Source organism: Ranitomeya variabilis, chromosome 3 (genome assembly GCF_051348905.1).
Source record: "Ranitomeya variabilis isolate aRanVar5 chromosome 3, aRanVar5.hap1, whole genome shotgun sequence".
NCBI classification, from domain to species: Eukaryota; Metazoa; Chordata; class Amphibia; order Anura; family Dendrobatidae; genus Ranitomeya; species Ranitomeya variabilis.
Genome location: NC_135234.1, coordinates 100425600 through 100441719, shown reverse-complemented (window position 1 = coordinate 100441719; position 16120 = coordinate 100425600).

Sequence of the window (16120 nt, the reverse complement as noted above, 5' to 3'; positions counted from 1 at the left end):
TTGGCAAGACAAAAGTTTTGTCGCCCACAGAAAGTAATGTGGTATTCAAACAAATAATTAACTTAAAATACAAATATATGTTGCATAACATTGGTGAAAGAAGTTGTGGTGCTATTAGAGTCATATTTAATATTTTGTGTGACTTCCATCAGCTTGAAGGACTGCATCCATGCGGTTCAACAATGATTCATACAATTTATTAATGAAGTCTTCAGGAATAGCAAAGAATGCAGTCTTCCATGCCTCCCAGAGTTCATCTAGATTCTTTGCTTTTGTCTTCCAAGCTTCCTCTTTCATCCTACCCCAAACATGCTCAATGATGTTCATGTCTGGTGACTGGACTGGCCAGTCCTTGAACAACTTGATCTTTTTTGCCCGGAGGAACTTTGTTGTAGAGATGGATGTATGAGATGGAGCACCATCCTGCTGCAGAATTTGACTCCTTTATGATTTGGAATATAAGACGCAGCTAATACTTCTTGATATTTTAGACTATTGATATTGCTTTCCACGTTGCAAATGTTTCGCACACCCCCATACTGAATGTAACCCCAGACCATGATCTTTCCACCACCAAATGTAACCGTTTTCTGGGTGTATTTTGGATCCATACGGGCTCCAGTAGGTCTCCTGCAGTATTTGCGGCGGCTGTGGTGTAATTATACTGAAGATTCATCAGAGAAATCCACCTTCTGCCACTTTTCCAGCGTCCATCTGTTTAGCAGGCTGTGGGACTTTGCAAATGCCACACGGTTTTTTATTTGCCTTTTGTTTAGTGCTGGCTTCTGGGCACAGATTCGACCATGGAGGCCATTTCGAGACAGAATCCTACAAACTGTTCTAGTTGACACAGGGACTTGAGGTGTCCAGGCCTGTTGGAGCTCTGCTGCAGTGGAAGAGGGGCTTGCTTTGGATTTTCTAACCAACAAACGTTCCTCCTGAGCAGTTGTCTTGCGGGGTCTGCCGGACTTGGGCTTGTCAAACACATCTCCTGTCTCTTCAAATCTTTTTTTTAATTCTTTGTACTTGACGCTGAAACACATTAAAGGTGCCAGCCACCTCTGCAGTGGATCTGGTCTTCAGCCTCTTGATAATCCAGGCTTTGGTCGCAGGGTGGATTTTTGGCATGTTGTCAGAGCTCAAGTTGCAGTTCAAGTGAAGGTCTGGGGTGCTGGGTTTCTTTTTATACACACACTAATTAACCGATCATTTACTGAGCACAGGTGAGGATGTAAACTAGGATTGGGTGCATTATATGACCAGGCGACAAAACTTTTGTCTTGCCAAAATCTGACCATTCTGTGTCCATTAACTGTTCAATATTTCTGTATTGATGCCAATTTATTTTCTTAACCACATTTCACACATTCACAAACCACATTTCGGAGGGTTTCAGCTTTCAAAAGAATAATTTATACAACCAATGGATGATTTTATCGTCAGGTTATAAGCTTTTATTTACATAACATGGATAAGCGACATAACTTCTGTCAGGGAGTGTATACCCACTGAGGGTTGACATGAATAGCAGTGATTTTCTTGTAATCATGGCACTTGTCTAGGGGTTGAATATATTAGGCAGGAAATGAACCATCCAGTCTTGAAGTTGATTTGTTGGTGACAGGAAGAATGACTGTTCAAGTAGACAACCCCTTTTATCTAAAAATTATTCTGTAGGAATATTGGCCCATGCGGGCAGGATATAAACCAGTTGTCAGCCAGAGTGGAATAGCCTTAAACATTTTCCTTATAAACTCCCCATATCACTGATTCCTCACACCAAAAGTTATCTTTGTAGAAATCTCCATGCAAAAATAAAGCAAAAAGTATGTGAACATCCCTCCTAATTATTGAGTTTCAAGTTTTGGCATTGGGTGTGGCAGATGTCTGGAATATACTAAGCACCGGGATGCACAGTACCTGCTGTAAAATGTGGAGAAGAGAGAATTAACTCCTCAACGGCATATGACATAGAGACTACATCATATGCCAGCTCCCTGACTTTGATGCAAGCCGAACCCACATATTTGCCGGCAGATGATGTCTGTGATATTTAGCCATCATCTGCCTCTAACAGGCAGTTGAGTCTGTTAAATGTTGCTGTCAATCTGTGACTAGCATTTACAGTGTGCCGGCAGGGGGGCATGCTTTTCTATGCGACTTTTGGCACTCCCGTGATATGATCATGGGACGCCAATGGATTACCATGATGGCCAGGAGTCTGCTGAAGATTTCTATGCCTGTCATGACGGTACTCCTCTGAAAGCCAGCCCATGGTTGGCGTTCATAGGTAACTGTGATTTGGCATTGCTGTATATAGTACAAGTAATTTCAGGTTCAAGTCCCCTAAGGGGACCAACAAATACGGTACTGTACAGTGAAAAGTAAAAACAAATTAAAAATTATGAAAAAATAAAAGTTCAAATCACCCTTTTTTCCCGCCCATTAAAAATTAAGAAATAAAAAAATACTGTGATATGGCTGTGTTCATAGAAGTTTGATCTATCAAAATATGAAATAAACTAATCAAATCGATAAACGATGTAACAAAAAAAGAATCAAATGCCAGAATTGAAGTTTTTCAGCAGCTGCAACAATACAACAATGTATAAAAAGAGTTCCAATATCCCAAAAGTTGAAAATGTTACGGCTCTCTGAAAATATCATCACAAGCAAATTTGTTTTACAAATTTCTGAATTTCTTTTCTTTTTTTTACCACTTAAAACAAAACCATATATGTTTGGTATTTTCGTATTTGTATTAACTAGGAGAATCCTATTGCCAGGTTATTTTTACCATAAAATAAATGTTGAAAATTAAAAACAAAAAAAATAATTGTGAAATTGCACTGTTTTTGCTATTTCAACACACTTGGATTTTTTCCCTGATTTCCAGTACATTACATGATAAAATGGATGGGGTCATTCAAAAGTACATCTCGTGCCGCAAAAAACAAGCCCTCACAGGGCTATATTGTCTAAAAGTAAAAATTATGATTCTTGGAATAAAAGGGGGGAGATAAAAATGAATGAAAAGTCACATGTTTCACACAAGTTTTTTTCCTCATACTTGAAAAACAGTGCTTTTTTCAGTGTGCTGGACTCATTTTTTTTTATCCACGTATCAGTTTTTTGAATGCTTATTGCATCCGTTTTTCTCATAAGAAAAAAATAAAAATAAATGTTATTAGCTTGTGCTAACCATTATACAAACTACGGCCAGCAAGTAAAAATACATATGTATGCCATTGCTTTTATGATCACTGGGCCATTGACTTGCAATGACAAATTTGATGTGCAACAAAGTTAAATGTAGGACGTCTGTATTTATTTTGCTGACAAATGGTTCTCCAAAAACAGGATATGTGAAAAGTCACATTGATTATCATGAATCTGTGATCTCAGCAGTTTTGCCGGGAGTATAATAATAATATGTTCTACCAATTTTATGGTGACAACACTGTTTTCAAATATGTGCAGGTGAGATTTGACAAAAAAATCATGCAAGGTAAAATTGTATCTACTGACATGGTATCTTTAAAGTGGGTCCTCCAAGAAGAAAAATACATAATTAACAGAAAGTTATTATAAACACATAAGTTCCTAAATATCACTAATCAGTAAATCACCATCGTTTTCTCTAAGAAGGTAATCACTATCGAGCAGACCTGGGCAAAGTGCAGCCCATGCAGCTGCTCTACTCGCCTTATGCCTCGATTTCACCAAGGGGTTCATACTGTGTGGGGTAATCATACTGTGTGGGATGGCTTTTGGGGATCATATTTTATAGGCAATATACTGTGTGTGAGGTCCATCATACTGTGTGTGGTGAGCTGTGGGGACCATCATACTGTGTGTGAGAGGGTTATGCAGTCATTATACCGGGTTGGGTGCTATAGGGACCATCAAACTGTGTGGGGGCCATCGTAGGGATGTCAAATTCAAATACACAGAGGGCCAAAATTAAAAACTTGGACAAAGTTGCTGGCCCACCTTGATATTTATTTAAAAAAAACCCTTAATATTCAGTGGGGTCACAGAGGAGCATATCTCACAACTTTGCATCCCTTACAAAGGAATTTTACTCCTATTGAAGCCCCTAGATTGCCCTTTCATTGCCTCCATAAAGTATGATGCCAACAAAAGTGCCACCCAAACACCGTATGATACCCACAGAATGAATTCCTCCACAGTACTCTCAACGCGTATGATATGATGACCCTTCTGTACCCTCCCCCCTACCTCCACCCACTTGGCAAAGTATGGTGACCCAAACACAGTATGATGCCCCAACTGTGATCCCACATTCAGAATAATGGCCCCAGATAGTCCTCCATATGGTGTCGTGGGCCAAATATAACCACCCTAAGGGCCAAATTTGGCCCATGGGCCGGAGTTTGATATGTGTGCTGTGGAGGATCACACTGGAGGCCATCATACTGCGTGGGGGACTGTGGGATCCATCATGACAGCAGGGTAACCAGCCTCTTCTGACCTCAGCACACCTGGTATCTCCAGTACTAGATCAGAAAGACTGGACAGCAGTTTGAGCAGCCTCTTCTTTCCTCAGCACCACTAGTATCTCCAGTATTACATCAGGAAGCAACTGTGGACAGCAGTGTGAGCAGCCTCTTCCCTCAGCACCCCTAGTATCTCCAGTATTACATCAGGAAGACACTGTGGACAGAAGTGTGAGCAGCCTCTTCTTCCCTCAGCACCCCTAGTATCTCCAGTATTACATCAGGAAGCAACTGTGGACAGCAGTGTGAGCAGCCTTATCTTCCCTCAGCACCCCTAGTATCTCCAGTATTACATCAGGAAGACACTGGACAGAAGTGTAAGCAGCCTCTTCTTCCCTCAGCACCACTAGTATCTCCAGTGTTACATCAGGAAGACACTGGACAGAAGTGTGAGTAGCCTCTTCCCTCAGCACCCCTAGTATCTCCAGTATTATATCAGGAAGACACTGTGGACAGCAGTGTGAGCAACCGCTTCTTCCCTCAGCACCCCTAGAATCTCTAATATTACATCAGGAAGACACTGTGGACAGAAGTGTGAGCAGCCTTATCTTCCCTCAGCACCCCTAGTATCTCCAGTATTACATCAGGAAGACGCTAGGCAGAAGTGTGAGCAACCTCTTCTCTCAGCACCCCTAGTATATCCAGTATTACATCAGGAAGACACTGAACAGAAGTATGAGCAGCCTCTTCCTTCAGCACCCCTAGTATCTCCAGTTGTAATAATTATAGGGGATAACTCAGGAGACTTTGCGTGGAACAAGACAACTACAGGACACAGTTTTATAAGTGGTAAAGTCTATATTATCACACGGTGATTCAAACAGGTGCAGAGAGAAACTCAAGTCCACAACACTTGGTGCAAATAATAAACGCAGCTTAGCAGTCTATAGGAAACTTCAGAGGGAAATGCATTCAAGCAGAAAGTCTATGAAGCACAATTATTCTTGAGGAAACTTGACACGAATAGATCCTTAAAACTGCAAATGCAGATGAAGTAAACAAGCAGCAGATGAAGGAGGATTACTGGAAACTTGTGTATGCAGCAGGAACTGAGAGCAGAGTAGCAGGATCACCACACAGGTTCACAGGAGCAGGTGTATAGCCAGGGAGTAATCAGAGGTCAGGAGCTGGATGCAAGACAGAATACTCTAGCACAGACTGAAGGCTGGGGTGGAGTTTTATAGCAGGAAGACACAGTGCACATGAGACCAAAGACGCCATCTTGGAAAAGGGCAGTTATGCACAAAAGGTAAAAAATGTTCAGAGTCCTGACACCGGTATTACATCAGGAAGCAACTGTGGACAGCAGTGTGAGCAGCCTCTTCACTCAGCACACCTAGTATCTCCAGTATTACATCAGGAAGAAACTGGACAGCAGTGTGAGCAGCCTCTTCCTTCGGCACCCCTAGTATCTCCAGTATTACATCAGGAAGACACTGTGGACAGCATTGTGAGCAGCCTCTTCACTTAGCACCCCTAGTATCTCCAGTATTACATCAGGAAGACACTGGACAGCAGTGTGAGCAGCCTCTTCTTACCTCAGCACTCCTAGTATCTCCAGTATTACATCAGGAAGACACTGGACAGCAGTGTGAGCAGCCTCTTCTTCACTTAGCACCCCTAGTATCTCCAGTATTACATCAGGAAGACACTATGGACAGCAGTGTGAGCAGCCTCTTCCCTCAGCACCCCTAGTATCTCCAGTATTACATCAGGAAGACACTATGGACAGCAGTGTGAGCAGCCTCTTCCTTCGGCACCCCTAGTATCTCCAGTATTACATCAGGAAGACACTGTGGACAGCATTGTGAGCAGCCTCTTCACTTAGCACCCCTAGTATCTCCAGTATTACATCAGGAAGACACTGGACAGCAGTGTGAGCAGCCTCTTCTTACCTCAGCACTCCTAGTATCTCCAGTATTACATCAGGAAGACACTGGACAGCAGTGTGAGCAGCCTCTTCTTCACTTAGCACCCCTAGTATCTCCAGTATTACATCAGGAAGACACTATGGACAGCAGTGTGAGCAGCCTCTTCCCTCAGCACCCCTAGTATCTCCAGTATTACATCAGGAAGACACTATGGACAGCAGTGTGAGCAGCCTCTTCCCTCGGCACCCCTTGTATCTCCAGTATTACATCAGGAAGACACTGTGGACAGCAGTGTGAGCAGCCTCTTCTTCCCTCAGCACCCCTAGTATCTCCAGTATTACATCAGGAAGACACTGGACAGAAGTGTGAGCAGCCTCTTCTTCACTTAGCACCCCTAGTATCTCCAGTGTTACATCAGGAAGACACTGGACAGCAGTGTGAGGAGCCTCTTCCCTCGGCACCCCTAGTATCTCCAGTATTACATCAGGAAGACATTGTGGACAGCAGTGTGAGCAGCCTCTTCTTACCTTAGCACTCCTGCTCAGATAGACTGTTTGGACATCAGTGTGAGCGGCCTGTTTGTACCTTAGTACCCCTGGTATCTCCAGTATTAGAACAGAAAGATGATTGACAGCAGTGTGAGCAGCCTCTTCTTATCTCAGCTTTCCAAGTACCTCCAATATTAGATCAGAATATCAACTGGGAGCACATACTTTTAGACATGAATGGCACGCTATTTCTTAACATTCTAGGGCTGGTTTCTGTCAGTGTAACAAAATGGTTGTGATTTTAATTCTTTAGTGATTACTTCCCTAGACAAAACAAATGTCATTTGCTAATTATTTACATTTAGGAATTTATTTATGATGACACTTTTTATATTTCTCTATTTCTTTTCCCGGAGAACCCATCTAAATTATATAACTATTTTTTTTTATTTTTTTGCCTTCATACAAATTTCATTGTTGGTGAACTTATGACACCAATAGATTCATTTTTGATGTGGAAGACAAGAGAAATCTGAAAAAGAGATACACAAAACTAGCTTTCAAGACTCTTAACCCCTTAGTGACGGAGCCACATTTTTTAAATCTGACCAGTGTCACTTTATGTGGTAATAACTCTGCAACGCTTCAACAAATCCCAGTGATTTTGATATTGTTTTTTCGTGACACATTATACTTTATGATAATGGTAAATGTAGGTCAATATGTTTGGTGTTTATTTATAAAAAATGTAAAAAATTTGAGAAAAATGTTAAAAAATTAGCAATTTTCAAAATTTAAATGATTATCCCTTTAATCCAGATGGCCATACCATAGCAAACCATTAATAAATAACATTTTCCTCATGTCTACTTTACATCAGCACCATTTGTAAAATGTTATTTTATTTTGCTAGCATTTTAGGAGGATTAAAAATGTAGCAGCAATTTTTCATTTTTTCAAGGAAATTTACAAAATTATTTTTTTTAGAGACTTATCCATGTTTGAAGTGCCTTTAGGGGTCCCATATATTGGGAAACCCCCAAACGTGATACCATTTTTAAATCACCACCCCCTGACATATTGAAAACTGCAGTCAGGTAGTTTATTAACTCTTCAGGTGCTTTACAGGAATTAATGCAAAGTGGCATGACAGAAATGAAAATATGTATTTTTATCACTTAAATGTCTCTAACTTCTGAACAGATTACTACAGCCGTTAGATTCTTAGGCCACTATTTGGTTGTGAATTGCCATGGCAAACATAAGGACCACAAAATCATGATCTGAGGGCACCAATTGGACTAAAGAGGAAGCCCCCGCACTCTGCTAACCATTTATAATGATGTAGTCACTATTGACAGCAGCATCTAATGGGTTAAACAGAGTTGGACGGTGCAAACACTGATCGTGGCTGATGCAGCAAGTTGTCAGCTATAGTGTACAGCCGACAGCTGCTGGATTGTCACCTGTATGGGGAGGCTATTCTCTTATATCTCAGGTCAGTTAAAAGACGTATTGGCTGTCATTAAGGGGTTAAAGAAAGATGTGTTTACAGCCCAGCTCACAGGTGCGCTATGTGACCAGGTGCAAATATTCAGCCGTCTGGAGATCAGAGGGCTCCAATATACTGCTCTGTATCTATGTCCATTTCTCATTAGATAGATGGTATGTCAAATATTTCCTATCTGTGAGCAAGACAGACTGCACCTACAGCCATGGTTTGGAATAAATGATTGGGACTGTCATATCTTCAATGAAAACAGCTCATTTTACCAAATATTATATGTATGTTTAAAGTTCAATTAAGAATGTCAATGGGTTGTATGAGGCCGGCGTCACACTAGCGAGTTTTACGGACGTATGAGCGCAGAAAATACGTCCAGAAAATACGCATTGCACACGGCCCAATGATTCTCTATGGGGCAGCTCTTATCTGCCGTATATTACGCATCCGTAATATACGGCATGTTACGGGCGTAGAAAATCGCAGCATGCTGCGTTTTTCAGCGTATTGCGCAAAAAATACGCCAATGAAAGTCTATGGGGGCGAGAAAATTACGGATTACACACGGACCAGCAGTGTGACTTGCGAGAAATACGGACCGGTGTTCTATAGAAAAGCCGGCAATTCAGTGCAGTGTACAGTAAAATCACACTGACAGAATAGAATAGGTAGAATAAATGTGTACACATAGAATAGGTATATATATATATATATATATATATATATATATATATATAATAGAAAAAAAGTGGAACAGCACAAATTCTTTACTTATCTTCGGGTGCAGAGCCCAAACAACCCGTCCCTTGGTTGCTTTCAGTCCATATAAAAATCAATAAAGACCTGCAGATTGTCTTAAAAGAACATGGAGTGCTGCCTGCTTTTATATATATATATATATATATATATATATATATATATATATATATATATATATGTCAGTGAGACATATATATATATATATTTATATTTAATTCGGCGCTAGATACCAGAAAAGCCGGTAATTCAATTGCCGGCTTTTGCTCTCTCCTTCACAAACCCGACAGGATATCCCTTCTTTTATTACATATTCCTCTTTACTAATGTAACAAGTGCCTCTGTGTAAAATTTGGGGTCTCTAGCTATTAAATTAAAGGGTTAAATCCCGGAAAAAATTGGCGTGGGCTCCCACGCAATTTTCTCCGCCAGAGTGGGAAAGCCAGTGACAGAGGGCAGATATTAATAGCCTAGGGAGGTACCATGGTTATAGGACCCCCCCTGGCTAAAAACATCTGCCCCCAGCCACCCCAGAAAAGGCACATCTGGAAGATGCGCCTATTCTGGCACTTAGCCTCTCTCTTCCCACTCCCGTGTAGCGAGATATGGGGTAATGAAGGGTTAATGTCACCTTGCTATTGTAAGGTGACATTAAGCCAGGTTAATAATGGAGAGGCGTCAATTATGACACCTATCCATTATTAATCCAATAGTACGAAATGGTTAATAAAACACATACACATTATTTAAAAGTATTTTAATGAAATAAAGACACAGGGTGTTTAAATATTTTATTATACTCTTAATCCACCTGAAGACCCTTGTCACCTGAAATAAAGTTGAACAAAACAAACAACAATATTCCATACCTTCGGTCGTTCAGTCTTGTCCCACGCTGTAAATCCATCTGAAGGGGTTAAATCATTTTACACCCAGGAGCTCTGCTAATGCAGCTGTGCTCCTGTCTGTAAAACTTGGCGAATGAATGGAGTGCAGGGGAATGTACTGTAGTTACCTCAAGTCGCGGTGATGCGCCCCCTGCTGGATGAACTCATATGAACTCGAGCCTGGGAAAATATTCTCAAAAGTTCATTCCCCTGCACTCCATTCATTCACCAAGTTTTACAGACAGGAGCACTGCTTTTCTGGTATCTAGCGCTGAATTAAATATAATTAAATATAAATATATATATTCAAACAGTCCCTCGCTACTTTCAAGACCACACTCCCCACAGCTAAACAAACCTACTTCTCATCTCTCATATCCTCCCTGTCTCACAACCCTAAACAGTTATTCAACACCTTCAATTCTCTCCTCCGTCCCCCAGCACCTCCTCCCTCCCCACTTATCTCAGCTGAAGACTTTGCCTCATTTTTCAAGCGGAAGATTGATAACATCAGAGACAGTTTTGGTCAACAACCCCCAGAGCCCTTCCTCCCGACTTCCCAGCCCTCCACCTTCAAATCCAACTTCTCCACCATTAGAGATCAACTCTCCACTCTACTCTCAAGATCGCATCTCACCACCTGTGCACTTGACCTGCTCCCATCCCACTTCATCCCAAACCTCACCAAAGTCTTCATCCCAACCCTAACCCATCTCTTCAAACTATCACTAACAACTGGTGTTTTCCCCTCAAGCTTTAAACATGCCTCAATCACACCTATCCTCAAAAAGCATTCTCTTGACCCATCCTCTGTATCTAGCTATCGCCCTATATCACTTCTCCCTTATGCATCCAAACTACTGGAACAACACGTCTACCTTGAACTGTCCTCCCATCTCTCTTTTTTGCTCCCTCTTTGACCGCTTACAATCTGGATTCCGGTCACACCACTCCACTGAAACTGCCCTAACTAAGGTCACCAATGACCTCTTAACCGCCAAGAGCAAGCGACACTACTCTGTCCTCCTCTTCGACCTGTCGGCTGCCTTTGACACAGTGGACCATTCCCTATTATTACAGACCCTCCCATCCCTTGGCATCACAGACTTGACCCTATCCTGGATCTCATCATACCTAACAGACCGGACATTCAGCGTCTCCCACTCACACACCACCTCCTCACCTCACCCCCTCTCTGTCGGAGTCCCACAAGGTTCAGTCCTTGGGCCCCTGCTCCTCTCCATTTACACCTTTGGCCTGGGACAGCTCATAGAATCTCATGGCTTCCAGTATCACCTCTATGCTGATGACACACAGATCTACATCTCTGGACCAGATTTCACCTCCCCACTAACCAGAATCCTTCAATGTCTGTCCACTATTTCATCCTTCTTCTCCGCTAGATTTCTGAGACTTAACATGGACAAAACAGAATTCATCATCTTTCCCCCATCTCACACGACCCCCCCAACGTACCTATCCATTACAGTGCATGGCTGCCCACTCTCCCCAGTCCCACAAGCTCGCTGCCTCGGGGTAATCCTTGACGCTGATCTCTCCTTCAAACCACATATCCAAGCCCTTTCCACTTCCTGCCGACTTCAACTCAAAAATATTTAATGAATCCGTACATTCCTCAACCAAGAATCTGCAAAAACCCTAGTCCATGCCCTCATCATCTCTCGCCTTGACTACTGCAACCTCCTGCTCTGTGGCCTCCCCTCTAACACTCTCGCACCCCTCCAATCTATTCTAAACTCTGCTGCCCGACTAATCCACCTGTCCCCCCGCTATTCCCCAGCCTCTCCCCTCTGTCAATCCCTTCACTGGCTCCCCATTGCCCAGAGACTCCAGTACAAAACCCTAACCAAAGCCATACACAACCTGTCTCCTCCATACATCTGTGACCTCGTCTCCCGGTACTTACCTACACGCAACCTCCGATCCTCACAAGATCTCCTTCTCTACTCCCCTCTTATCTCCTCTTCCCACAATCGTATACAAGATTTCTCTCGCGTATCACCCCTACTCTGGAACCCTCTACCACAACACATCAGACTCTCGCCTACCATCGAAACCTTCAAAAAGAGCCTGAAGACCCACCTCTTCCGACAAGCCTACAACCTGCAGTAACCACCGATCAACCAAACCGCTGCATAACCAGCTCTATCCTCACCTACTGTATTCTCACCCATCCCTTGTAGATTGTGAGCCTTCACGGGCAGGGTCCTCTCTCCTCATGTACCAGTTGTGACTTGTATTGTTTAAGAATATTGTACTTGTCTTTATTATGCATACCCCTCCTCACATGTAAAGCGCCATGGAATAAATGGCGCAATAACAATAAATAATAATAATAATATATATATATGTGTCTCACTGACATATATATATAGACTGTATATATGTTTTTTAGAATATTTGAGCCAATGGATCCATGATATGTCCATTTTGCAAGCCTTCGCAAAAAAATCACCGTACGGATAAATTTGTGCGTAAAAATCGCATCCTCGCATTGAATACGGAACAGTGTTTTGGGACAATTACTGCCTATTACGGCCGTAAAAAACGGACCATATTTTCATACGCATAGTGTGACGCCGGCCTAAAATAGCCATTCTAGCGCTTTATGTACTTCTGCATATTATAGTCCAAACTACCTCTGAGTTGCACGGTGACCTAAAACAGCACTCAGCGGCGAATTTATCAAAACTGCCGTTTCCTAAAAATGAGCTCCCAGAATTTTGTAAAATCTTTACTCAAAAGTCCTTCTTACAAGGCCAGGTCCAGACGAGCGTTGGACAAACTGTCCATTTTTCAGTCAGAAAAAAACAGACGATTTTTCATCCATATACAATCCCTGTATCCGTTTCATACATTCGAATGGCATACAAATTATTATGTTCGGGGTCCATACAGAACACCTACTGCTCCGGCACGGATCCCAAATATGAACTTCACCAGGAAGTTACTGCTTGGGTTCGGCACCCCAAACACCAGGTATTTCTCACGCTGTCATCTGCATGACAGTGTGAGAAACACCAGTGGCTCTGATCGGTGGTACGATGATGAACACAGGTCAGAGCGCTGCGGTTTCCACTCTGTCAGATGACAGCATGAGCCCACAGCTGTGACTGGAGGTACTACTCCCATCAGCCTACTCCTGCTGTCGGTGATTACAGCGAGATAAGGTGAAGCTGATGTGATTATTCATCGGCCTGCACTATAAATAAATATATATATTTTTTAAATGGCGTGGGTTCCCCCGTATTTTTGATAGCCAGCCAGGCAAAATATTTTACCTCCGGTCACAGCTTTGGGCTCACGCTGTCATATGACAGCGTGGGAACCGCAGCTTTCTGACCAGCGGTATTAATCTTGCTGCCAATCAGAGGAAGTGTTTACTGCGCTGTCATGCACATGACAACATGACAAACACTGGATGTTCGGCCCCCCAATTATGTGAATAGGGTCCGGGTACTGTTCTGGTACCCAAACAGAACTTTTTTATCTGTTCAGCCTGACCTGGACATCCAGGGATTCGCCCATCACTAATTGTAATGGATCCGTGAAAAATGCCATACAAACAGATGGTAACCTGTATGTGATCTGTTTTTTGCACAACAATTAACTTATAATGGGTGAGTCTGTTCAGAAATACGGATCAAAGTAGCAAATGCGGCAAATTTTTTTTACGTATGAAAAAAAAAAAGTTCATGTGAACTCCTGCATTGACTTGCATTTGTCATGTGTGCTGTCTGTATGCTACCCATTTTACATATGGAAGGTACACTCAGCTGAATGAGAACTAAATATTTCTTTGGGGATACAGCGTTTTAGAGTACCCAGTTTAGAAGCTTTTTCTACAAGCTGACTGACTTGTCACGACCTCCTATCAGCCATATTAATAGCTATAGACCTCAGGCTCATTTAGAGACAGAAACTGCCCTTAGACTCGTATAATTTTAAACACTAAAAATTCTTATAGAATACGTCAATGATTTGTAATATTGTATCTGATGTTTTTTTACACCCCATAAATGCTTAGAATCTGTGTTTTGGTATTGTAGCTCAGCTTTATTTAAAACAAACCTATCACTTGCCATATACAGTGGGGAAAAGAAGTATCTGATACACCGCCAATTTTGCAAGTTTTCCCAACTACAAAGAATGGAGGGGTCTGTAATTTTTATCATAGATACACTTCAGCTGTGAGAGGCAGAATCTAAAAAGAAAAATCCAAAAAAACGCATTGTATGATTTTTTACATAATTAATTTGTATTTTATTGCATGAAATAAGTATTTGATACAATACAAAAACAGAACTTAATATTTAAATCAGAAACCTCTGCAATTACAGAGGCCAGACGTTTCCTGTAGTTCTTAACCAAGTTTGCACACACTTCAACAGGGATTTTGGCCCACTCCTCCATGCAGATCTTCTTCAGATCTTTCTGGTTTTGTGGCTGTTCATGGGCAACATTGAGTTTCCGCTCCCTCCAAAGATTTTTTACTGGTTCAGGTGTGGAGACTGGCTAGGCCACTACAGGACCTTGAAATGCTTCTTACGGAGCCACTCTTGCCCTAGCTGTATGTTTCAGGTAATTGTCATGCTCGAAGACTCAGCCACGACCCATCTTCAATGCTCTTACTGAGGGAAGGAGGTTGTTAGCGAAAATTTCACGATATGTGACCTCCTCCATCTTCCCTTTGCAGTCATCCTGTCCCCTTTGAAGAGAAGCACCATGCTTCTAGGGGTTGTACTCATCCTCCTTCTTCCTCTAAACATGGCGAGTGTAGTTGATACCAAAAGTTCTATTTTGACCTCATTTGACCACATGATCTTCTCCCATGCCTCCTCTGGATCATCCAAATAGTAATTACTGAACTTCAAACTGCCTGGACATGGGCTGGCATGAGCAGGGGGACTTTGCGTGCTCTGCAGGGTTTTAATCCATGATCGTGTAGTGTGTTACTAACGGTAATGTTTGAGACTGTGCTCCCAGCTCTCTTTAGCTCCTTGGCCAGGTCCTCCCTTGTAGTTCTGGGCTGATTCCTGACCTTTCTCGGAATCATCCTTACCCCACAAGGCGAGATCTTGTATGGAACCCCAGACCGAGGAAGATAGACAGTCATCTTGTGTTTCTTCCATTTTCTAATAATTGTACAAACAGTTCTTGCCCATCTTCTAATAATTGTGCCAAGCTGCTTGCCTATGGTCCTGTAGCCCATCCCAGCCTTGTGCAAGTCTACAATTTTGTCCCTCGTGTCCTTAGACAATTCTTTGGTCTTGGTCATGGAGGAGGGGTTGGACTGTGATTGAGTGTGTTTTGTACAGGTAAGGCTGGCTTCACATTTGCAGTTATGTCCGCAGCGTTTCTGTCGCATACATCCGCATACGTCTTGATTTCCTATCTTTAACATTGTAGATGCAGGTGCATGCGTTCACGACGGGTGCGGCTAACACACCATGTTGGAATTTTTGAGGCGGTAAATTTCTGTCAAATATGCGTAGGCATACGCATGCGGATGAGTGGGTTAAAAAAAAACACATTACTGTCTATAGGAACGCATGCGTACGCATGTCTTTGCGTACACATGCGTTCGATGGGCTTGTGTACTTTGGACTGCGCATGTCCAGGAACTTATTTAGACACTCCCATTGAGAAACGCCCTCCTGGAAATATCAAATGCATGCGGGTAAAAAGCGCAAATGCATGTAAAAATGCATATAAACACATGCAAACGCTGCATTTTTTTTCCATCATGCGTAAGTTGATGCGGATAAAAAACGCTGTGTTTTTGCATGCATTTGCAATTGCGGATGATACTCTGCGCACATAGACGCAAATGTGAAACCAGCCTAACAAGTTCAAACAGGTGCAATTAATACAGGTAATGAGTGCAGAGAAGGAGAACTTACACGTTCGGGTCAGGAAACCTGCTACAAGTCTGGGCATCGCGATCCGACTCGGACCTTGATACCCAGACATCTGAATGAGCCTTTTGACTAGATGTCACAGAAAAATGAAAAAAGGATGTCAGCATTCTCCACAATCAGGCTTCTTTACTCAAAGCTCCGTGCAACACATT